The 24,070-nt window shown below is 38.2% G+C and overlaps 3 pseudogenes; 2 read left to right on the top strand and 1 right to left on the bottom strand.

The window, feature by feature from the left end:
• Positions 1-4,447: 4,447 nt before the first annotated feature.
• On the top strand, positions 4,448-5,361 carry LOC147358683 (olfactory receptor 5D13-like; annotated as a pseudogene).
• Positions 5,362-9,555: 4,194 nt separating this feature from the next.
• Positions 9,556-12,669, top strand: LOC147358682 (olfactory receptor 5D3-like; annotated as a pseudogene).
• Positions 12,670-22,887: 10,218 nt separating this feature from the next.
• LOC147358681 (olfactory receptor 5W2-like) lies at positions 22,888-23,805 on the bottom strand (annotated as a pseudogene).
• Positions 23,806-24,070: the final 265 nt, after the last annotated feature.

Below are 24,070 nucleotides of genomic sequence, written 5' to 3'. Positions count from 1 at the left end.
TTGCATCCTCAAGTCTTCCAAATCATAAGCATGCTACATTATTATGTTTATTTATATCTACTTCATGTTTTACAATATAAGATATATCATATTTTTCTAAAGTTCTTACATATTTTTAAAATTAATCTAGATGTGTGATTATTTTTCATACTATTTTAATGTCATTTGTAAAATGTGTATTGTTTTTCAATTAGGATTCAATGCATTTTGGCAACTCTAAAAATATCTCTTAAAATTTTATAATTTATTTGTAGATTATTTTGGATTTTCAACATGCGTATCATACAAACTCTAATCAAATATATTCTGAATATGTTGTTTCCAATGTCATTCCCTTTATTTTTTTCTTGTGTTTTGTTGACTAGATGAAAACATTAGTACAGTTTTGAATAAACAGTAAAAGTGGGTATCCTTGACTTCCTCATCTAACAAGGAAAGTATAAATACTTAACATTTCATGCTTAAAATGCTAAGCAAAGTTATCTCATGTATTTTTTTTGTATGTGTCTGTTTGTTATATTTTATTTTGTAGTGAGTGAATGTTGAATTTATCAAGCTAATTTTCCTCATTTTAGCTCCTTTAATATTTTGATGTGCTAAGTTGTATTTATACAAAAATTCTAATCAAAATATATGTTTTTCCTGAGAATATTACTATGAGCATTATATATTTACCTTTTTATTAGTTTATTGGTTTAATGCATCAATATTTAATGTATAATTTAAAATTCTATGATAATAATTGATTGTTCTGTAATTTTCTTTTATTGTCCTTTGTTTGTTAGTTTTTGCCATCAAGATGATATTTGTCTCTTAAAACAAAAATGGTAAGAGAGTCTTCTTATTCAATTCAGTGAATATTATGTAGAAATGAAAACCAGAGTGTGATAGGGAGATACACAAGTACAGTATTCATATCAAAAACACCTATAAGTTAATTGCTATTCAGTTCAGTTCAGTCGCTCAGTTATGTTCGACTCTGTGATCTGATGGACTGCAGCACACCAGGCCTCCCTATCCATCACCTGGAGCCTACTCAAACTCATGTCCATCGCATCAGTGATGCCATCCAACCATCTCATCCTCTGTTATCCCCTTCTCCTCCTGCCCTCAATCTTTACCAGCATCAGGGTCTTTACCAATGAGTCAGCTCTTTGCATCAGGTGGCCAAATTATTGGAGTTTCAGCTTCAACATGAGTCCTTCCAATCAATATTCAGAACTGATTTCCTTTAGGATGGGCTGGTTGAATCTCCTTGCACTCCAAGGGACTCACAAGAGTCTTCTCCAACACCACAGTTCAAAAGCATCAATTCTTTGTGCTCAGCTTTCATTATAGTCCAGTGCTCACATCCATACATGACTACTGGAAAAACCATAGCTTTGAATAGACCAGCCTTTGTTGGCAAAGTAATGTCTCTGCTTTTTAATATGCTCTCTAGGTTGGTCATAACTTTTCTTCCAAGTACCAAGGGTCTTTTAAATTCCTGGCTGCAGTCACCATCTGCAGTGACTTTGGAGCAAGCCCTCCCCCCCCCCCCCCCGCCCAAAAAAAAAAAAAAAAAAAATCTGCCACTGTTTCCACTGTTTTCCCATCTATTTGCCATGAAGTGATGAGACCAGATGCCATGACTGTGATCAAAGGCTTTGGCATAGTCAATAAAGCAGAAATGGATGTTTTTCTGGAACTCTCTTGCTTTTCCAATGATCCAGCAGATGTTGGCAATTTGATCTCTGGTTCCTCTGCCTTTTCTAAAACCAGCTTGAACAACAGGAAGTTCATGGTTCACGTATTGCTGAAGCCCGGCTTGGAGAATTTTGAGTATTACTTTGCTAGCATGTGAGATGGGTGCAATTGTGCAGTAGTTTGAGCATTCTTTGGCATTGCCTTTCTTTGGGATTAGAATGAAAACGGACCTTTTCCAGTCCTGTGGCCACTGCTGAGTTTTCCAAATTTGCTGGCATATTGAGTGCTGCACTTTCACAGCATCATCTTTCAGGATTTGAAATAGCTCAACTGGAATTTCATCACCTCCACTAGCTTTATTCATAGTGATACTTTCTAAGGCCCACTTGACTTCACATTCCAGGATGTCTGCCTCTAAGTGAGTGATCACATCATCTTGATTATCTGGGTCGTGAAGATCTTTTTTGTACAGTTCTTCTGTGTATTCTTGCCTGTATTCTGTGTATTATTATATAATAATAATTAATTATATAGAATTATATATAATTTATAAGCATAAATTATATCCTTTTGTTACTCATAACATTATATATACACTTTATATTATATATTTATTTATATATTGGTGGCTGAGACAGTAAAGAATCTGTCTGCAGTAAACCTGGGTTTCTCTGACTTGGGAAGATACTCTGGAGAAGGGAATGTCAATCCACTCCAGTATTCTTACCTGGAGAATCACATGGACAGAGAAAGCCAGTGGGCTACAGTGGTGGTTTTTCAAAGAGTCAGACACAAGACAGCAACTAACACTCACTTATAATTTTAGATATATGTCAAAGAGGTTTTGCTGCTAAGTCATACTGGAGTTAGTTGCCATCTCCTTCTATAGGGGATCTTCCCGATCTAAGGATTGAACTCAGGTCTCTGCATTGCAGGTGGTCTCCTGCATTGTGGGTGGATTATTTACTGACTCAGGCATCAGGGAGGCCCACAGCAATACTGGGGTGGGTTGCCATTTCCTTATCCAGGGAATCTTCCCCACCCAGGAATCAAACCTGTGTCTCCTACATTGACAGTGGATTCTTTACCATTAAGCCACTGTGGAAGCCTTATACATTAAAATAGATGATTTAAAATCACATTTACAAATAATTAATATAAGTTAATTAGATTCAATTAATGAACTAATCAATGTTAAGCAAAAAGTCAATATAAAAATCCAAAAATTATCCCAGGAGGCAGTATAACCTAAATTGAGGTTTTGATGGAAGGTTCATGATTATTTCTAATTAAGATTGTATAATTAATCAGAATGGCTGCGATCCAAAAGTCTACAAGCAATAAATGCTGGAGAGGGTGTGGAGAAAAGGGCACCCTCTTACACTGTTGGTGGGAATGCAAACTAGTACAGCCACTATGGAGAACAGTGTGGAGATTCCTTAAAAAACTGGAAATAGAACTGCCTTATGATCCAGCAATCCCACTGCTGGGCATACACACTGAGGAAACCAGAAGGGAAAGAGACACGTGTACCCCAATGTTCATCGCAGCACTGTTTATAACAGCCAGGACATGGAAGCAACCTAGATGCCCATCAGCAGATGAATGGATAAGAAAGCTGTGGTACATATACACAATGCAGTATTACTCAGCCATTAAAAAGAATACATTTGAATCAGTTCTAATGAGGTGGATGAAACTGGAACCTATTATACAGAGTGAAGTAAGCCAGAAAGAAAAACACCAATACAGTATACTAATGCATATATATGGAATTCAGAAAGATGGTAACAATAACCCTGTGTATGAGGCAGCAAAAGAGACACTGATGTATAGATCAGTCTTATGGACTCTGTGGGAGAGGGAGAGGGTGGGGAGATTTGGGAGAATGGCATTGAAACATGTGTAATATCATGTATGAGATGAGTTGCCAGTCCAGGTTCGATGCATGATACTGGATGCTTGGGGCTGGTGCACTGGGACGGCCCAGAGGGAGGGTATGGGGAGGGAGGAGGGTGGAGGGTTCAGGATGGGGAGCACGGGTATACCTGTGGCTGATTCATTTCGATGTTGGACAAAACTAATACAATATTGTAAAGTTTAAAAATAAAATAAAAATTAAAAAAAAAAGATTGTATAATTAATTTAAGCACAAGATGGAAGGCATAAACTAGTTACAACTTAAGATTTATGCCAATTCACAAACTGTATGGGTGCTTAGTTCTTTAATATGACTAGAATATAAAAAAGATTTATACTAGAATGTACTAAGATTTATATGGTACCTTTTAAATATCCTCGATCCTTAGTGTAACTGTTAGAACCATAACGCAATACTCTGCTTCTTTTTGGCATTTCAAAATTTTGTGATTTACAATTTCTCTTGTGTTCCAAATTTTTATTTTAGTTGTATATTAAAAATACTAACTAAGGGCTAAATTTTAAATGATAGGATGGATAGTCTGTATTTTAGTGGTTCTCATAATTTATCATGCATCAGAAATCACCTGGCGGGCTGGATCAATCACAAATTGTGGGCTCCATTCCAGAGTTTTTGATTCAGGACATTGGAGACAGGGCTTAAGAATTTGCATCCCTAACATATTGTTAGGTGTCCCTGCTGCTGGTGGTTTGAGGACCATAACTGGAGAACATATACCAACTCCACAGAGAAATATGAAGCTCCTGCTTTCTCTGTTTCTCTTTTCTATTCATTTGTATTTTTCAGGATTAATGTTTGGTCCTATGTTCAACAGGAATCATGCTGCTATCAGAAGGAAACCAGAGTATCATACCCACATTTATTCTCCTGGGTTTTTCAGAATATCCAGAACTCCAGGTCCCACTTTTCCTTGTTTTCTTGTCTATCTACACAATCACTGTGGTGGGGAATTTAGGCATGATCATAATCATCAAGGTCAACTCAAAACTCCACACAATCATGTACTTTTTCCTTAGTCACTTGTCCTTTGTTGATTTCTGTTTTTCTACTGTAGTTACACCCAAACTGTTGGAGAATTTGATTGTGGAGGACAGAACCATCTCTTTGTCTGGTTGCATTGCACAGTTTTGTTTTGCTTCCCTGTTTGGTGTAGCAGAAATGACCACTTTGTGGCAGTCTGCAACCCCTTGCTCTATACCACTGCGATGTCTCCGAAGCATTGTGTTCTCTTGGTGGCTGGCTCTTACTCATGGGGTGTAGGGTGCTCTGTGACACTCACATATTTTCTTCTTGCATTATCCTATTACAAGTCTAGCACCATAAATAATTTTATTTGTGATCACTCTGTAATTGTTTCTGTCTCCTGCTCAGATCCCTATATCACTCAGACCTTATGTTCTATTATTGTCATATTCAATGAGGTAAGTGGCCTTGTGATTATTCTGATGTCCTATATATTCATTTTTATCACTGTTATGGGGATGCCTTCTGCAAGTGGGCACTGGAAAACCTTCTCTAGTTGTGCTTCCCACCTGACAGCCATCAGCATTTTCCATGGAACCATCCTTTTCCTTTTCTGCATTCCTAACTTGAAAACTTCTTGGCTCACAGTCAAAGTGACTTCTGTGTTTTACACAGTAATGATTCCTATGCTGAAGCCCTTGATCTACAGCTTGAGGAACAAAGAAGTAAAAAATACATTCACAAGATTAGTTTTCACAAAATTGCTTTGACACTACGCATAATATTTTTAAATTCATTATTTTATTTCTGAAAAAAAATTATATCCTGTGCTACAGATTGTTCAGTTCTTGTGGTGGAATTGATGATTCAAATCTTTTGATAAATATGCTTTACATTAATATATCTATGGCAGGATAGCAGGTTATTGATGATTATTGATTTTTGCATACATAAATATTTAGTAAAATAGCTGTAAACCGTATGTAAACCAAAATTTAAAAAAATGACTGCTATTTGTAGTATTTATAAATTATTTTTGAGTGAATTCAAATATATTAAAAGTTTATGGTTATATGATGAAATAAACTATTTTTTTTCTGCCTTGGGCTGTTGGCATGTACATCATAAGAAAAATGATTAAGGAGAAAGTTCAAGCTTCACATAAAGAAGGAATAAAGCTGTTTATGACTTCCTCTTCCAAACACTAATCTGGGAAAATTAAAGACAGGAGGGTAACATGGACTCTAAGAACTAATCAATCAAACACACAGTAACAATAAAATATGAGTAACCAACCAACAACACAATTATTCTAATCATACAGTAATCAAGTATTGTCTTAGACTAAAGTGTTTAGGCATGCATGACAGCAATCTGTCCTTCACTATACCCCAGAGTTTGCTCATACTCATGTCCATTAAGTCAGTGAAGCTATCCAACTATCTCATCCTCTGTTGCCCATTTCCCTGCCTGCCCTCAACTTTTCCTAGCATCAGGGTCTTTTCCAATGAGTCAACTCTTCTCATCTGGTGGCCAAAGTATTGGAGCTTCAGCTTCAGCCTTAGTCCTTCCAATGAGAATTCAGGGTTGATGTCCTGTAGGATTGACATGGTTTGATCTCCTTGCTGTTTAAGGGACTCTCAAGAGTTTTCTCCAGCACCACAATTTGAAAGCAATAATTCAGCCCTCAGCCTGCTTTATGGTCTAAGACTCACACCTGTACATGACTACTGGAAAAACCATAACTTGGACTTTATGGACCTTTGTCAACAAAGTGATGCCTCTGCTTTTTCCTACACTGTCTAGGATTTTCATAGCTTTCTTTCCAAGGAATCATAGATGAATGAATCACAGATGTAAACATAAAAATGAAAACTAAAAAATATTAGCATAAAACAGAAAAGATCTTTCAAAAGTTAGGATGATAATTTTTTGAATGAACATAAAAAGGATGGATCTTTAAAAAACAGTAAAAGGAGCTTCATTGCCATTAAAAATGTTTGGTAAACATTTCTTAAGCATAAATGACACCATTAATAAGGTGAAAATACAAGCCATAGATTGTGAGTAAGTATTTGCAGAACTTATATTTGATGAATGATTTCAATGTAAAACATACAGAGGAAGTCTTTATACTCAATACAAGAAAAAAGCCTACTTAAAAGTTATGATGAATTATCTGAGCACACATTTGACAAAACAGAAAACACAAATAAACACGTGAAAAAATACTAAGTATAGCTGATCATCAATAACATTCTTATTAAAATAAAAACTTAAACCACAAGGAGAAACTACTGTACTCCGTTTAGAATAGCTAAAGTGAATAAGAGTTTCAAATACTGGTGAAAATGTGGAGCAAGTTAAGTGCTTATGCATTTCAGATAAGAGTACAGGGTTAAATAACTTTGAAAATAGTTTAGCAGTATCTTATGAAGTTACACAACCACTTCCCAGACTATTATGCTACAGAAACTGTGATAGTAGTTTAAGCCTTGAAGTTGGTGGCAATTTGTTGTACAGCATGGAAAATTAATATCCAACAAGGTAGCTAGCTCTGGGTGACTAGGATGTAGAAACTGGCTCCAAAGCTAATCCAGGGTACAGAGGTGTCGGCAATGGGGGGAAGACTCATTGTGGAACTCAAGCCTATCTCAGTGAGAGAATAATCATGCAGGCTTGTGGGATTTTGGATCAAGACCATACTATGTACAATAATTCTATGCCTGGTGGGAAACAGCCTCTGGTTTGTTATGCCTTCCTGGTAGAGTCTGGCAAGTGTTAATCAGGTTGTCAGAAGTCTAGGGAAAGCATTTGTTGCTGCTGTTTAGTCACTAAATTGCATCCAAATCTTTTGTGTATCCATGGACTGGAGCCCACCAGGTTTCTCTGTCCAAAAGATTTCCCAGGCAAGAATACTGGAGTGTGTTGGGAGGCACAGTGCAAAATAGCCTTGAAGGAGAAGGTCCTTGGGGAAATGGCGAAGGGCCAGAAGTACCCAGGCATTGTGTACAGATAGCTGAAAAACATTTCCTGCCTTTGGGTATGCACGGCGCCAAAATTTAGTGATTAAACATTAAAGACGTTGCTTGAGAAAATGGGTCATGGATAAACACATGGGTCGTTAAGAACGCACTGTTTCTTGAAGTATCTTTTACTGATTATATCTTAGCCCTGTACGTGCTCTGCTGGCCATATGCTCTAAAGCTCTTTCTTCCTTGCTGCTATAAAAAGGTTCGACTGCAGAAATAAACTTGTCAGTCCTTGCAGAGACAGTCCAAGCGTTGTTCTTTCAGGTTCGCCGTTTCCAAGTCCTGGAGAGGTACCTCCCACAGAGTGGGTGGCCATTTTCTTTACCAAGGGTTATTCCCAACTCCAAGCAGGGATAGAAACTACATCTCCTGCACTGCAGGTGATTTTTTTTTTTTTTTTAACACTGAGCCACCGGGCAAGACAGTGGATCTAACTGTGTGATATTTCAATATAGTAGAACCAATGGATTGATTGACACTCAGAGGTTTTAGAGATTTAAACGTGTTTCCAAAATGCATTTTCCATTTTTAAGAGATTATATTATTTAACTGTATTAATACAAGCTTGAAAATGTGGATTGCTTACCTGTAGGGGAAAACACAATTTAGTTTCAGTAAAGAACATCACTGTTTCCGAAGACAATAATATTTATTTAGGTTAAGCAATAAAACCAGAGACAAAATTATATTGCTTATACATCTCAAAACACATGGACTTCATACACAGAAAGGGAAAGAAAAATCACACAGTAAATATATATAATAGCAGTTAATATCTCTGAACATTTTCATTTTAGCTTATTTATCTTTTGTTTTGGGTTTTATAGTAGTCACCAAGTTTTCTTATTCAGTTCATGTATTTTTTTATAATTATTTTTGAAGAAATTCATGAAATGGGCTATTTGAGGTGCCATCTCCAGTGATTCCGGAGAAGGCAATGGCACCCCACCCCAGTACTCTTGCCTGGAAAATCCATGGATGAGGAGCCTGGTAGGCTGCAGTCCATGGGGTCGCTAGGAGTCGGACACGACTGAGTGACTTCACTTTCAGTTTTCACTTTCATGCATTGGAGAAGGAAATGGCAAGCCACTCCAGTGTTCTTGCCTGGAGAATCCCAGGGATGGGGGAGCCTGGTGGGCTGCCGTGTCTGGGGTCGCACAGAGTTGAACATGACTAAAGTGACTTAGTAGCAGCAGCTCCAGTGATTCAGAAGAAACTACCTTCTTGCAAATTGCCACATGAAAAAAGCATTCAAGCTAACTTATTGATGTGTGATATAAAAATAAATAGCTCAAGAAAAACTCTCTAGGGTCTAAATCACACTGCAATCATTGGAAAACTTGAAGACACAGCTTTATTTTCTTCAATGTCCATTTAGACTTTCCAAAACGTGAAAATTCCTGTCGTGACTCATGACCTCTGCCTTTTCGATGATCTTCAGTTTGAACATAATGATAGAAGTACCACAGCTTCTAAAAATATTATTCCTCCTGCTTTTTAAAATAAATTTGAGTGCTAAGTTTTCATTTATTGTTTTGTTACTCCCACTAAACAGCACAGACTTCAGAATGATGGAACTGTGAAAAATATGTTTTTCTACAACAGTATAGAAAATATTACTCTGTAACTCTAAACTGAATTCAATTTCTGTCACTCATGATCAACTTCAAACCTAACTCATCACTAGCAGGCTGTGTTAATTCAAACAAGGGTCTTAACTCATATGTTTCTATTTCCTTTTGTAAAATATGAGACTGCTTGTTTTGAAATTCAAAGTCTTTTTTCTTCAAAGTCTTATCTAGTGGTCAAAACTAAGGTATCAATATTTTAATACAATGTCTGCTGCGTGATAAATGAGATATCCATGCACTGTCATCATTATCATTGTTATCATTTTATGATCACTGTCTCAGATTTTCTCCAATAACAATTATGTGGTTTGCTGAAGGAAATCAGAGTGCCAGAGCCATATTCACCCTCTTGGGCTTCTCAGAATATCCTGACTTCCAGGTTTCCTTGTTCCTGGTTTTCCTCACCATCTATGCAGTCACCATGGTGGGGAACCTGGGCATGATCACCATTATCAGGATCAGTCCCAAACTCCACATCCCCATGTACTTTTTTCTCAGTCACTTGTCCTTTGTTGATTTCTGCTATTTCACTACAGTTACACCCAAACTCTTGGAGAATTTGGTTGTGGAAGACAGAACCGTCTCATTCACGGGATGCATCATGCAATTCTTCTTGGCTTGTATGTTTGCAGTGGCAGAGGTGTTCATGTTGGTAGTGATGGGCTATGATGGATTTGTGGCCGTTTGTAAGCCTCTACTCTACACAGTGGTCATGTCCCCAAAGCTCTGTGCATCGTTAGTGGCCTGTCCCTACCCGTGGGGTGCAGTCTCCTCCCTGACACTCACCTGTTCTCTCCAGACAGTTTCCTTCTGTGGGTCAAACATCATAAATAATTTTCTCTGAGCACTCTACCATTGCCTCCATCTCCTGCTCTGACCCCTTCATCAGCCGAGTGCTCTCTTTGCCATCACCATATTCAACGAGGTGATCAGCCTGGCAATTAACCTCACTACTAATATTTCCATTTTTGTCACTATCATAAAAATATCCTCTGTTGGGGGGCTCCAAAAAGCCTTCTCTACTTGTCCCTCCCATCTAACCACATCACCACATTCCATGAGACAATCCTGTTCCTTTATTTTGTACCCAGCTCCAAAAACTCATGGCTTATGGTTAAACTAGGTTCTGTATTCTATACAGTGGTGAGTCCCATCTGAATCCTACGATCTATAGCCTCAGGAACAAAGATGTGAAAGAGTGTCAGGAAATTAATGAATCACTTAATACAATTTGCTCAAAGGTCTATATTTCCAAAAGAAATTTGATCCATTACATCAGATCAGATCAGTCGCTCAGTCGTGTCTGACTATTTGCGACCCCATGAATCACAGCATGCCAGGCCTCCCTGTCCCTCACCAACTCCCGGAGTTCACTGAGACTCACGTCCATCAAGTCAGTGATGCCATCCAGCCATCTCATCCTCTGTGGTCCCCTTCTCCTCCTGCCCTCAATCCCTCCCAGCATCAGAGTCTTTTCCAATGAGTCAACTCTTCACATGAGGTGGCCAAAGTATTGGAGTTTTAGCTTTAGCATCATTCCTTCCAAAGAAATCCCAGGGCTGATCTCCTTCAGAATGGACTGGTTGGATCTCCTTGCAGTCCAAGGGACTCTCAAGAGTCTTCTCCAACACCACAGTTCAAAAGCATCAATTCTTCGGTGCTCAGTCTTCTTCACAGTCCAACTCTCATATCCATACATGACCACAGGAAAAGCCATAGCCTTGACTAGATGAACCTTTGTTGGCAAAGTAATGTCTCTGCTTTTCAATATGCTATCTAGGTTGGTCATAACTTTCCTTCCAAGGAGTAAGCGTCCTTTAATTTCATGGCTGCAGTCACCATCTGTAGTGATTTTGGAGCCCAGAAAAATAAAGTCTGACACTGTTTCCACTCTTTCCCCATCTATTTCCCATGAAGTGATGAGACCGGATGCCACGATCTTCTTTTTCTGAATGTTGAGCTTTAAACCAACTTTTTCACTCTCAACTTTCACTTTCATCAAGAGGCTTTTTAGTTCCTCCTCACTTTCTGCCATAAGGGTGGTGTCATCTGCATATCTGAGGTTCTTGATATTTCTCCCAGCAATCTTGATTCCAGCTTGTGTTTCTTCCAGTCCAGCGTTTCTCATGATGTACTCTGCATATAAGTTAAATAAGCAGGGTGACAATATACAGCCTTGATCAACTCCTTTTCCTATTTGGAACCAGTCTGTTGTTCCATGTCCAGTTCTAACTGTTGCTTCCTGACCTGCATACAAATTTATCAAGAGGCAGATCAGGTGGTCTGGTATTCCCATCTCTTAAAGAATTTTCCACAGTTTATTGTGATCCACACAGCCAAAGGCTTTGGCACAGTCAATAAAGCAGAAATAGATATTTTTCTGGAACTCTCTTGCTTTTTCCATGATCCAGCGGATGTTGGCAATTTGATCTCTGGTTCCTCTGCCTTTTCTAAAACCAGCTTGAACATCAGGAAGTTCATGGTTCACATATTGCTGAAGCCTGGCTTGGAGAATTTTGAGCATTACTTTACTAGTGTGTGAGATGAGTGCAATTGTGCGGTAGTTTGAGCATTATTTGGCATTGCCTTTCTTTGGGATTGGGATGAAACTGACCTTTTCCAGTCCTTCTTCTTGTAGAGATGAAGACTCAAATTATGTAGTTAGCTCACTTGATCATACATTTAGAATCATAAATTGGCTATTTGATCTCTTAGGTTCTGTTCAGTTCAGTGTCAAATAAAATAGCTGTATATCATGTGTAAAATGATGTGTGTTGTGGGTGTATGAAAAGTGAAACTGTGAGTTGTTCAGTCATGTCTGACTCTTTGCCACCCCACGGACTATAGTCTGCCAGGTTCTTCAGTCCACGGAATTCTCCAGTCCACGGAATTCTCCAGCAAAGGATAGTGGAGTGGGTAGCCATTGCCTTCTCTAGGGGATCTTCCTGACCCAGGACTGAACCTGGGTTTCCTGCATTTCATGGAGATTCTTCAACTTCTGAGCCAACATGAAAGTGCTGTGGGTGAATAATGTCTCCCAAATATCCATGTCACCCGGAACTCAGAATGTTACCTTATTTGGAAGTAAGAGCTTTGCAGATGTAATTAAAGTAAGAATCAAGATGAGCTTAAAGTGAACCCCAAATCCAATGAGAGTGTCCTTATAAGAGACAGAAAAAGATACACAGAGACACAGGGAAGGAGGGTGTGTGACTTCCACTTCTCTCTCTTTCCTCCTAAACCACACACAATTCTTAAAAAGCAACAACAACAAATTTTTAGTATTGTTGGTATATAACTGCTTCCTGGCTGTTGTAAGCCTGTGCTTTACACAGTTGTGCCCCAGAAGCTGTGTTGCATCCTTCTGGCTGGTGCTACAGCTGAGCATAGACTGTTGCTTAAACTCATCCTTTGAGTTGTATTACCTACTGTGAGTCCATCATATTAAACATATTTTCTATGAGTATTCTGCTGCCTTTTTGGATCTTATTTTACTTTCAGTTCAGTTCAGTTCAGTCTCTCAGTCGTGTCCAACTCTTTGTGACCTCATGAATTGCATGGCCTCCCATGCAATTTTCCAAATTTGCTGACATATTGAGTGCAGCACTTTCACAGCATCATCTTTCCAGATTTGAAATAGCTCAACTGAATTCCATCACCTCCACTTGCTTTGTTCATAGTGATGCTTTCTAAAGCCCACTTGACTTCACATTCCAGGATGTCTGGCTGTAGGTGAGTGACCACACCATCGTGATTATCTGGGTCGTGAAGATTTTTTTGTACAGTTCTTCTGTGTATTCTTGCCATCTCTTCTTAATATCTTATGCTTCTGTTAGTTCCATAACATTTCTGTCCTTTATAGAGCCCATCTTTTCATGAAATGTTCCCTTGGTATCTCTAATTTTCTTGAAGAGATCTCTAGTCTTTCCCATGCTGTTGTTTTCCTCTATTTCTTTGCATTGATTGCTAAAGAAGGCTTTCTTATCTCTTCTTGCTATTTTTCGGAACTCTGCATTCAGATGCGTATATCTTTCCTTTTCTCCTTTGCTTTCAATTCTCTTCTTTTCACAGCTATTTGTAAGGCCTCCCCAGACAGCCATTTTGCTTTTTTGCATTTCTTTTCCATGGGGATGGTCTTGATCCCTGTCTCCTGTACAATGTCATGAACCTCAGTCCATAATTCATCAGGCACTCTATCTATCAGATCTAGGCCCTTAAATCTATTTCTCACTTCCACTGTATAATCATAAGGGATTTGATCCAGGTCATACCTGAATGGTCTAGTGGTTTTCCCTACTTTATTCAATTTAAGTCTGAATTTGGCAATAAGGAGTTCATGATTTGAGCCATAGTCAGCTCCTGGTCTTGTTTTTGCTGACTGTATAGAGCTTCTCCATCTTTGGCTACAAAGAATATAATCAATCTGATTTCAGTGTTGACCATCTGGTGATGTCCATGTATAGAATCTTCTCTTGTGTTGTTGGAAGAGGGTGTTTGTTATGACCAGTGCATTTTCTTGGCAAAACTCTATTAGTCTTTGCCGTGCTTCATTCCGTATTCCAAGGCCAAATTTGCCTGTTACTCCAGGTGTTTCTTGACTTCCTACTTTTGCATTCCAGTCCCATATAATGAAAAGGACATCTATTTTGGGTGTTAGTTCTAAAAGGTCTTGTAGGTCTTCATAGAACCGATCAACTTCAGCTTCTTCAGTGTTATTGGTCAGGGCATAGACTTGGATTACTGTGATATTGAGTGGTTTACCTTAGAAACAAACAGAGATCATTCTGTTGTTTTTGAGATTGCATCCAAGTACTGCATTTTGGACTCTTTTGTTGACCATGATGGCCACTCCATTTCTTCTGAGGGATTCCTGCTCACAGTAGTAGATATAATAGTCATCTGAGTTAAATTCACCCATTCCAGTCCATCTGAGTTCACTGATTTCTAGAATGTCGACATTCATTCTTGCCATCTCTTGTTTGACCACTTCCAATTTGCCTTGATTCATGGACCTGACATTCCAGGTTCCTATGCAATATTGCTCTTTACAGCATTGAACCTTGCTTCTACCACCAGTCACATCCACAGCTGGGTATTGTTTTTGCTTTGGCTCCATCCCTTCATTCTTTCTGAAGTTATTTCTTCACTGATCTCCAGTAGCATATTGGGCACCTACTGACCTGGGGAATTCCTCTTTCAGTATCCTATCATTTTGCCTTTTCATACTGTTCATGGGGTTCTCAAGGCAAGAATACTGACGTGTTTTGCCATTCCCTTCTCCAGTGGACCACATTCTGTCAGATCTCTCCACCATGACCCGCCCATTTGGGTTGCCCCAAGGGCATGGCTTAGTTTCATTGAGTTAGACAAGACTGTGGTCCTAGTGTGATTAGATTGACTAGTTTTCTGTGAGTATGGTTTCAGTGTGTCTGTCCTCTGATGCCCTCTTGCAACACCTACCATCTTACTTGGGTTTCTCTTACCTTGGGTGTGGGGTATCTCTTCAAGGCTGCTCCAGCAAAGTGCAGCCGCTGCTCCTTACCTTGGGCGAGGGGTATCTCCTCACTGCCGCCCTTCCTGACCTTCAAAGTGGGATAGCTTCTCTAGGCCCAATTCAATGAACTAAGAAAGTTCACAGTCATCATTTCCTAGCTTTCCATTCTGTCACTATTTTAAAGATAGTTTCTACCTGTGGGCATCACAGAGTCCTGTCTACCTGTGCCTTCCACACATCATCATCCTTTCTCTCTATAGCACATGCGTGCTGTGTGCTAAGTCATTTCACTCATGCCTGACTCTTTGAGACCCTGGACTGTAGCCCTCCAGGCTCCTCTGCCCATGGGATTCTCCAGACAAGAATACTGGAGTTGGTTGCCATGCCTTCCTCCAGGGGATCTCCCAGACGCAGGGACTGAGCCAGAATCACTTGTCTCCTGCAGGTATCTTATCACTAGCACCACCTGGGAAGCCCTCTATTGTATGCTTATTTCCAAATGCTCATAAGTGATTGTTCAAGTAGAGTCTGTTTTATACCTTGCCAATCCTCACACTGAACTCAGTAACATACAATATCCACACTGACATACTCAGTGACATAATAGCTTGAAATATAAAAACATGAAACACCTTGTAAGGAAGTTAATAGGCTCCAAATATTGTAGTGCTCAATCCACTGTTAATAAATATATTTCTATTAAATCATGTATGTGCCTATTCAGATACCACCTTCCAATAAAATTCTTTTTTGGAAATCTAATGTAAAGAGATAATCACTCTTTATCCCCTTAATGTTAATTTTTTTTTCTTAGAAACAGATGATATGTTAAATACATGCAATAATTTATTTGTCTCATCCCCTTCTCCCTCTATACACTCCAAGAGAGTAGAAATTTCTGGTATTATTATTGTATATCTCTAAAGCCTAGAAATTTAGCTAGAAAACACATTTGGCCTTCAGTGAATACTTGCTGGATGAATAAAAATGAAAATTTCTGACTAAATTAATAATATTTAGTACTGTGCTCACCTAGGTAAGGGAGCTTCCTTCATGGCTCAGATGGTAAAGAATCCCCCTGCAATGCAAGAGACCCAGGTTCAATCCCTGGGTCAGGAAGATGCCCTGGAGAAAGAATGGCAACCCACTCCAGTATTCTTGTCTGGAGAATCTCATGGACAGAACAGCCTGGCCACAGTCCATGGGGTCACAAATAGATGGACATGACTAGGTGATTAACTCTTCACCTGGGGAAGACTTTAGATGATGTCTCCTTAATGAACATAGTTGTCACATGAGATTTAAAAGCTAAAATAACATAAATAATACACTAATCGACTTATATGAGTGCTTCTATTGCTGAGTACTGTAACTTGGAATATATTTCTTTGTCTAAGTTTAAGTCTTTAGGTGCAGCTGCATACTCTATAAACATTTGACTCTCTTGAAGTTTTCAGAACCACAAAGTGATAGTCCCATTATCAAAAGGGTCTCTCACAAATAGTCCTTGAATGTAGTTTATTAACACTGGTCATGTTCAATTTAGAGATCTTGCCCTTTCTAAGCTAATACAGATTTCAGAAATTCTGAAGAGTTTATTCAAAATTCTCCAAGCCAGGCTTCAACAATACATGAACCGTGAACTTCCAGATGTTCAAGCTGGTTTTAGAAAAGGCAGAGGAACCAGAGATCACATTGCCAACATTCACTGGATCATCGAAAAAGCAAGAGAGTTCCAGATAAACATCTATTTCTGCTTTATTGACTATGCCAAAGCCTTTGACTGTGTGGATCACAACAAACGTGGAAAATTCTGAAGGAGATGGGAATGCAGACCACCAGACCTGCCTTTTGAGAAACCTGTATGCAGGTCAGGAAGCAACATTTAGAACTGGACATGGAACAACAGACTGGTTCCAAATAGGCAAAGAAGTATGTCAAGGCTGTACATTGTCACCCTGCTTATTTAACTTATATGCAGAGTACATAATGAGAAATGCTGGGCTGGAGGAAACACAAGATGAAATCAAGATTGCTGGGAGAAATATCAGTAACCTCAGATATGTAGATGACATCACCTTTATGGCATAAAGTGAAGAAGAACTAAAGAGCTTCTTGATGAAAGTGAAAGTGGAGAGTCGAAAAGTTGGCTTAAAGCTCACCATTCAGAAAACTAAGATCATGGCATCTGGTCCCATCACTTCATGGAATTAGATAGGGAAACAGTGGAAACAGTGGCTGACTTAAATTTTTGGGGCTCAAAAATCACTGCAGAAGGTGATTGCAGCCGTGAAATTAAAAGACGCTTACTCCTTGGAAGGAAAGTTATGACCAACCTAGACAGCGTATTAAAAATCAGAGACATTACTTTGACAACAAAGGTCTGTCTAGTCAAGACTATGGTTTTTCCAGTAGTCATGTATCGATGTGAGAGTTGGACTATAAAGAAAGCTGAGCACCGAAGAATGGATGCTTTTGAACTGTGGTGTTGGAGAAGACTCTTGAGAGTCCCTTGGACTGCAAGGAGATCCAACCAGTCCATCCTAAAGGAGATCAGTCCTGGGCATTCATTAGAAGGACTGATGTTGAAGCTGAAACTCCAATCCTTTGGCCATCTGATGTGAAGAGCTGACTCATTTGAAAAGACTCTGATGCTGGGAAAGATTGAGGGCAGGAGGAGAAGGGAATACCAGAGGATGAGATGGTTGGATGGCATCACCAACTCAATGGACATTGGTTTGGGTAAACTCTGGGAGTTGGTGATGTACAGGGAGCCCTGATGTGCTGCAGTTCATGGGGTCGCGATGAATAGGACACAACTGAGCGACTGAACTGAAGTGAAACTCAGGGTGTTTGTGTCATTCAAGAGTTTTACTACTGTTATCTACTGCTGTAGTCACGTATTTGAACGTTGGAGTTTGTCCTTGCTTACTTCATTTTGAATCTTTTCCAAAATCACTTTTTCCATCAGGCACTTCTCTGTTTCCAGGGATATCAGATCTCTTAGGGTTTCACTCTTTTGAGAAGCACTTAAATTCGTGTCTTGTTCCTTATCTTTGAGGGAAAGATTTTACCTTTTCATTATTTAATGTGATGTAAGCAGAGTTTATCACATATGTCCTTTATTTATGTTGGGATAGGTTCCCTCTCTAGCTGGTTTGCTGAGAATTTAATCATGAAAAAAATTTGAATTTTTTTCATTTGTTTTCTGCATTTATTGATATGATTATAATATTTATACTTGTGTTTGTTAATGTGGTATATCACATTATTCAATTCGTACATGTTGAACTGTCCTTGCATGCTTGGAATAAATAACACTTGATCATAGTGTATGATCTTTTCAATGCAGTTTTGAATTTGGTTTTCTGATATTTATGTTTGTCAAGAATATTGACCCTTTATTTTCATTCCTTGTTGTGTTTTGTCTGGTATTGAGATCAAGGTAATGCTGGACTCATAGAGTGAGTTTGGAAGTACTGCCTATGCTTCTATTTTTTTTTTTGAAAAGTTTAAAAATTATTAATTCTTCAAATGTTAGAATTCACCAGTGAAGCCATGTGGTCCTGGACTTATCTTTTGGGGGAGCTTTGGATAACTGATTCAATCTCCTTATTAGTAATTTGTCTATTCAGATTTTCTATTTTTTCATCGTTCAGTCTTTGTAGGGTGTTATGCTCTAGGAATTGAACAATTTCTTCTAAGTCATTTGATTTTTTTTTGGGGGGGGGGGAGGAAGGGATGTATATTGTTCATAGTAGTTTCTTATGATCCTTGGTTTTTGTGTAGTATCAAGGGTCATATCCCTTCTGCCATTTATAGTACTATTTATTTGAGACTTCTCCCTTATTCTTGATAAATTTAGCTATTTTTTCCTCCATTTTGCTTACTTTTTCAAAAGTACAGCCTTTATGTTGATTGACTTTTTCTATTTCATTTGTTTTAACTCTGATCTTTGTTATTTCTTTTCTTTTACTAACTTTTTTTTTTTTAATTCTGTATGAATAGTCCAGCTACACAATGCATTTTCACTGGATATGGGGCACTTAGATAAATGTATCCCTCCATTCATTCATCGAATAAATAAATCATGGGGTTAGAGCTTAAACAATAAATAATAGAAAAGGGAAAAGGAAAAGACTATGAGGAGTTGATGAGGTAAAAATAAAATTTTTTTTTTTTTTTTTTTTTTACTAACTTTACTAACTTTTGGCTTAGCATGTTCTGCTTTTCTAGTTCCTTGGGGTATAAAAGGTCTAGCTTTTTTTTTTTTCTTAATGTAAGCATTTTTTTCACTGCAAACTTTTCTCTTAAAGATGTGTTTTTTGTAATTTGTTATTGTACTCTAATTTTTGGCATGACATTTTCTATTTCCATTTGTCTCAGTATATTTTTTAATTATTTTTTGATTTCTTCTCTGAATTACTGGTTGTTCAGGGATATGTTTAATCTCCATACATTTGCAAAATTTTTAAATTTGTTTCTCTAACTGATTTCTAGTTTTATACTGTTGTGGTTGGTAAAGTGTTTGATATGGTTTAAATTTTCTGTGACATTCTTGAATGAAGATCTTACTGTCTGCCAGTCAGATGATCTGGAGACATGTCAACCCTTAAAGTGTTAGTCACTCAGTCATGTCAGACTCTTTGTGACCTCTTGGACTGTAACCCACCAGGCATCTATGTCCACGGAATTCTCCAGGCAAGAATACTGAAGTGGGTAGCCATTCCCTTCTCCAAGGGATCTTTATGACACAGGGATCAAACCAAGGTCTCCTATATTCCAGGCAGATTCTTTACCATATCCCTAGGATAGTCACAAAAGCTGAGGTATATCTATGTGTACAAGTTCCTTCCAGGGAGATACTGGTAAATTGAGGTGGGAGGTCCTCAGACAATTGAATAAGTCAATTTTAATTTTATAATTCCATTTATAGGACTTAAAATATTCTTGCTTTTAGTTCACATACACTAGATCTCATAACAGCCAGTTTGTATATCAAATGAATCTTTAAATGCCCTGACTTTATTTTTTTGGGCTCCAAAATCACTGCAGATGGGGACTGCAGCCATGAAATTAAAAGACACTTACTCCTTGGAAAGAAAGTTATGACTAACCTAGATAGCATATTCAAAAGCAGAGACATTACTTTGCCAACAAAGGTCCGTCTAGTCAAGGCTATGGTTTTTCCAGTGGTCATGTATGGATGTGAGAGTTGGACTGTGAAGAAGGCTAAGCACTGAAGAATTGATGCTTTTGAACTGTGGTGTTGGAGAAGACTCTTGAGAGTCCCTTGGACTGAAAGGAGATCCAAGCAGTCCATTCTGAAGGAGATCAGCCCTGGGATTTCTTTGGAAGGAATGATGCTGAAGCTGAAACTCCAGTACTTTGGCCACCTCATGCGAAGAGTTGACTCATTGGAAAAGACCACGAAGCTGGGAAAGATTGAGGGCAGGAGGAGAAGGGGATGACAGAGGATGAGATGGCTGGATGGCATCACTGACTCGGTGGACATGAGTCTGAGTGAACTCTGGGAGTTGGTGTTGGACAGGGAGGCCTGGAGTGCTGCGATTCATGGGGTCGCAAAGAGTCGGACACGACTGAGCAACTGAACTGAACTGAACTTATACAGGGTAGTCAAATAGAGAGAGATTACCTAACCAGATTACACATTTATATTCTCTAAATTAGCAACAATCCATGAACACTCCATTTTTCTTGGACAATATATCTCAAAAAATGATTTCTACCATGTTTCTGCTGGTAAATAATAGTTTTAAAATATTGTGTGTAAATTGAGAAAACATAGCACAGGTGAAAACCCCTGAAGTCTTTTATTAAAAAAAAATAAACTCTTCATAAGTTCTTTCCATTATGATTCTGTGTAAGAGGTCAATTTCTCACAAATGCCCCCTGTGGAAGCCAGAGAATCTTCTTGGGCTTTAATTTCATTCTGACATGTTTTTGCACAAAGACACTCTACAATGATAGCTAGAAAATCTAAGAAACAGTGGTTTTTTAACTTTTGCAACTGTAATAAATAAGTACATGAATTTTACATGCTTCTTCAAATATATCTGTATTGTTTAGACATGTTGATTCAGTGCTTTAGCATCAGATTCTAGAGCAGAAACCCACAAAATAGATACATATTAAGAATGTATCCAGATGAATGCTCTTTACGTCTAGTGTGATATGTATCTTTTTTATAAATCAGTACCCTGGTATTCACAACCATTTTATATTCTTTCTTAAAATTTACTATATATATATATATATATATATATGTATGTATTCAAGCCATATACCATATCTTCAGTTAATTTTTATTTTGTTAATTATTGATGTTTAATAAACGCTCACAAATGTTATCTACTCTTTTTATTCCTTCCTTTTTCTTTACTTAATTATCTCTCTCTCTCTCTTTCTCCATTTGTGTCCCAAACATTAGGTAAGTCCTTTGGATAATACAGACAGAATGAAGAATCCTTGAGCAAAGATTGTTCACAATCTCATACTGTAGGCCATGATTTCACAAACAGGACAATATTAAAGAAAATGGTTGTTTGTGAACTATAAAAAGGAACATTTAATCAGAGCTAAGAAGGGGAGGAGTTGATACCTAATTATTAAAGAAATCTATGCAATTTACCAAGGCACTGTAAACTGCTTTCAGTTTTGGATTTCTTAATTCTAAAAAGGTGTGTGTATGTATGTGTCTGTGTATTCAGTTGCATCCAACTCTTTGTGACCCCAGGGACCACAGCCTGCCAGGCTCCTCAGTACATGGAACTTTCCAAGCAAGAATATTGGATCAAGTTGCCATTTCCTATTCCAGAGGATCTACCTGACCCAAGGATTAAGTCCGAGGCCCCTGCATCTCTTGCATTGGCAGGCAGATTGTTTAGCACTGAGCCACTGGGAATCCCCTGAAAGGGTATTGTTGTTGCTGTTGTTCAGTCACTCAGTCGTGTCCGACTCTTTGTGACCCTATGGACTGCAGCACACCAGGCTTCCCTGTTCTTCACCATCTCTTGGAGTTTGCTCAAACTCATGCCCATTGAGTTGGTGATGTCATCCAACCATCTCATCCTCTGTCATCCCCTTCTCCTCCTGTCCTCAATCTTTCCCAGCATTAGGGTCTTTTCTAATGAGTCATCTCTGTGCATCAGGTGGCCAAAGTACTAGAACTTCAGCTTCAGTTTCAGCATCAGTCCTTCCAGTGAATTTTCAGGACTGATTTCCTTTAGGATTGACTGGTTTGATCTCCTTGTTGTCCAAGGGACTCTCAAGCATCTTCTCCAACACCACAGTTCAAAGCATTAGTTCTTCGGCGCTCAGCCTTCTTTATGGTCCAACTCTCACATCCATACAGTTCAGTTCAGTTGCTCAGTCGTGTCCGACTCTTTGCGACTCCATGAATCGCAGCATGCCAAGCCTCCCTGTCCATCACCAACTCTTGGAGTTTACTCAAACTCATGTCCATCGAGTCGGTGATGCCATCCAGCCATCTCACCCAACTCAAGACCTCTATAAGTGTCAAATTATCTTCCTAGAATCATTTCCTTCCCAAATTTTTGAATCTGACAATTAATATCTCCATTCAAGAAAACCTTTCTTCTGCACACTATGTTTTGACATTTGTTCCTAGATTTTTAACTTTACTTCTTTTTTTTTTTTAATTAATGAAAGTCTTAAACTTTACTATGAATTGTATGTGTGGTTAGTTAGTAAATGTTTCTTTATTCATCTAGATTATAAGGTCCATTTTTATACAAACTAATGGGTTTTTAAAGAAATGTAAAGCACTTAGAGGCAGACAAAGAAGAATTAAATAGTTGCTAAATATTAATACACTTGAAATAATAATGTTTGAATGAATGGATACACACAAAAAGCATGATAGAATTTGAAGAGCCAGGAAGTTTTACACAGAGTTTCATAGATAAGGTCAAGACATATGATGAAGCATGACAAGTTTTGAAAACTGCAACAATTTCCTATGGCTGAACTTTAGTATAGATACTCATTTATTAAATAATTTGATAAAATTATATTTCTCATGTATCATACCATATAATTTTGCAAAAATAATAACTACCATATGTGTGTGCATATGTGTTATGTAAATCTTTGAAATCATCTTTTATTTTTTAGTTTTCCTAGGGCATTTTTCACATCCTTGTTCTGTAGGCTATAAATCAGAGGATTTAACATGGGAATCATAAGGGTGTAAAACAACGAGGTCATTTTGTCTTGATCTAAAGAGTAGATTGAACTTGGCCTAAAGTATATAAAAAGCATAGTTCCCTGGAAAATTGCCATAGCAGTTAGGTGGGAGGCTCAGGTGGAGAAAACTTTGAACCTCCCCTCTGCAGAATGGATCTTTGAGACTGCAAGGATGATATAACAATAAGAGATTTAAAAAAACTCCTGAAATTGAGCTAAATTCAATAACACAAAAAACAATAAATACTGTCAATTCATTGACCTGTGTATCAGAGCAGGAAAGAAGGTAGAGTGGAGGTAAGTCACAGAAGAAGCGGTTAATCTCATTTGACCCACAAAAGCTAATGTTGTGTGGATCAAAGCATCTGTAATTCCCACAAGGTAAACCCCAGCCACGAGCAGGGAGCACACCCCACTGGACATACTGACCGCATAAAGCAAGGGGCTGCTGATGGCCCTGTATCGATTATAGGCCATCACTGCCAGCAGGAGACACTCAGAATCTGCAAAGGTACAGGCAACCAAGAACTGTAGGGCACAGCCATAGAAGGGGATTCGTTTGTTCTTGGCCAAAAGGTCAACCAGCATCTTGGGCCCAATTGCTGTGGAATAGCAGAGATCACAGAAGCAGAGGTGGCTGAGGAAAAAGTACATTGGCATTTGCACCTGGGGATCCATTCTAATCAAAATTATCATTCCAAGATTTCCCAGAAGATTAATGAGATAAACAACTAGTAACATGGCAAATAAGATCACTTTCACTTCCAGATCACTGGTAATCCCCAAGAAAATGAATTCAGTCACAGAGGAGCAATTTTCTTTCTCCATTCTTTAATTTTTCTTATCTAAATTTTTGACAAAATGGTCAGGAAAAGTATAGATAAATGTATGGACATCTGCAAAATACCTGTAAAGGAGAGCACAGTCTCTTTGTGTAAATGTTATTTTATACTCAGAAAATTACCCAATCATGTACCTACTTTTTGAAGGAACATTGTTACCTACCTGGAAAAATAAAAACAAACAAAAAACTATATTACACATTGAAAAAGTTTTATCTAAGTCTGCATGTCATTATGATGTATATAAAACT

Source organism: Bos grunniens, chromosome 15, assembly GCF_055505025.1.
Source record: "Bos grunniens cultivar Pamir isolate PY7600 chromosome 15, Bosgru_T2T1.0, whole genome shotgun sequence".
Taxonomy (NCBI): domain Eukaryota; kingdom Metazoa; phylum Chordata; class Mammalia; order Artiodactyla; family Bovidae; genus Bos; species Bos grunniens.
The sequence above is the reverse complement of the archived record's forward strand: the minus strand, read 5'-3'. Positions and strand labels throughout refer to the sequence as shown.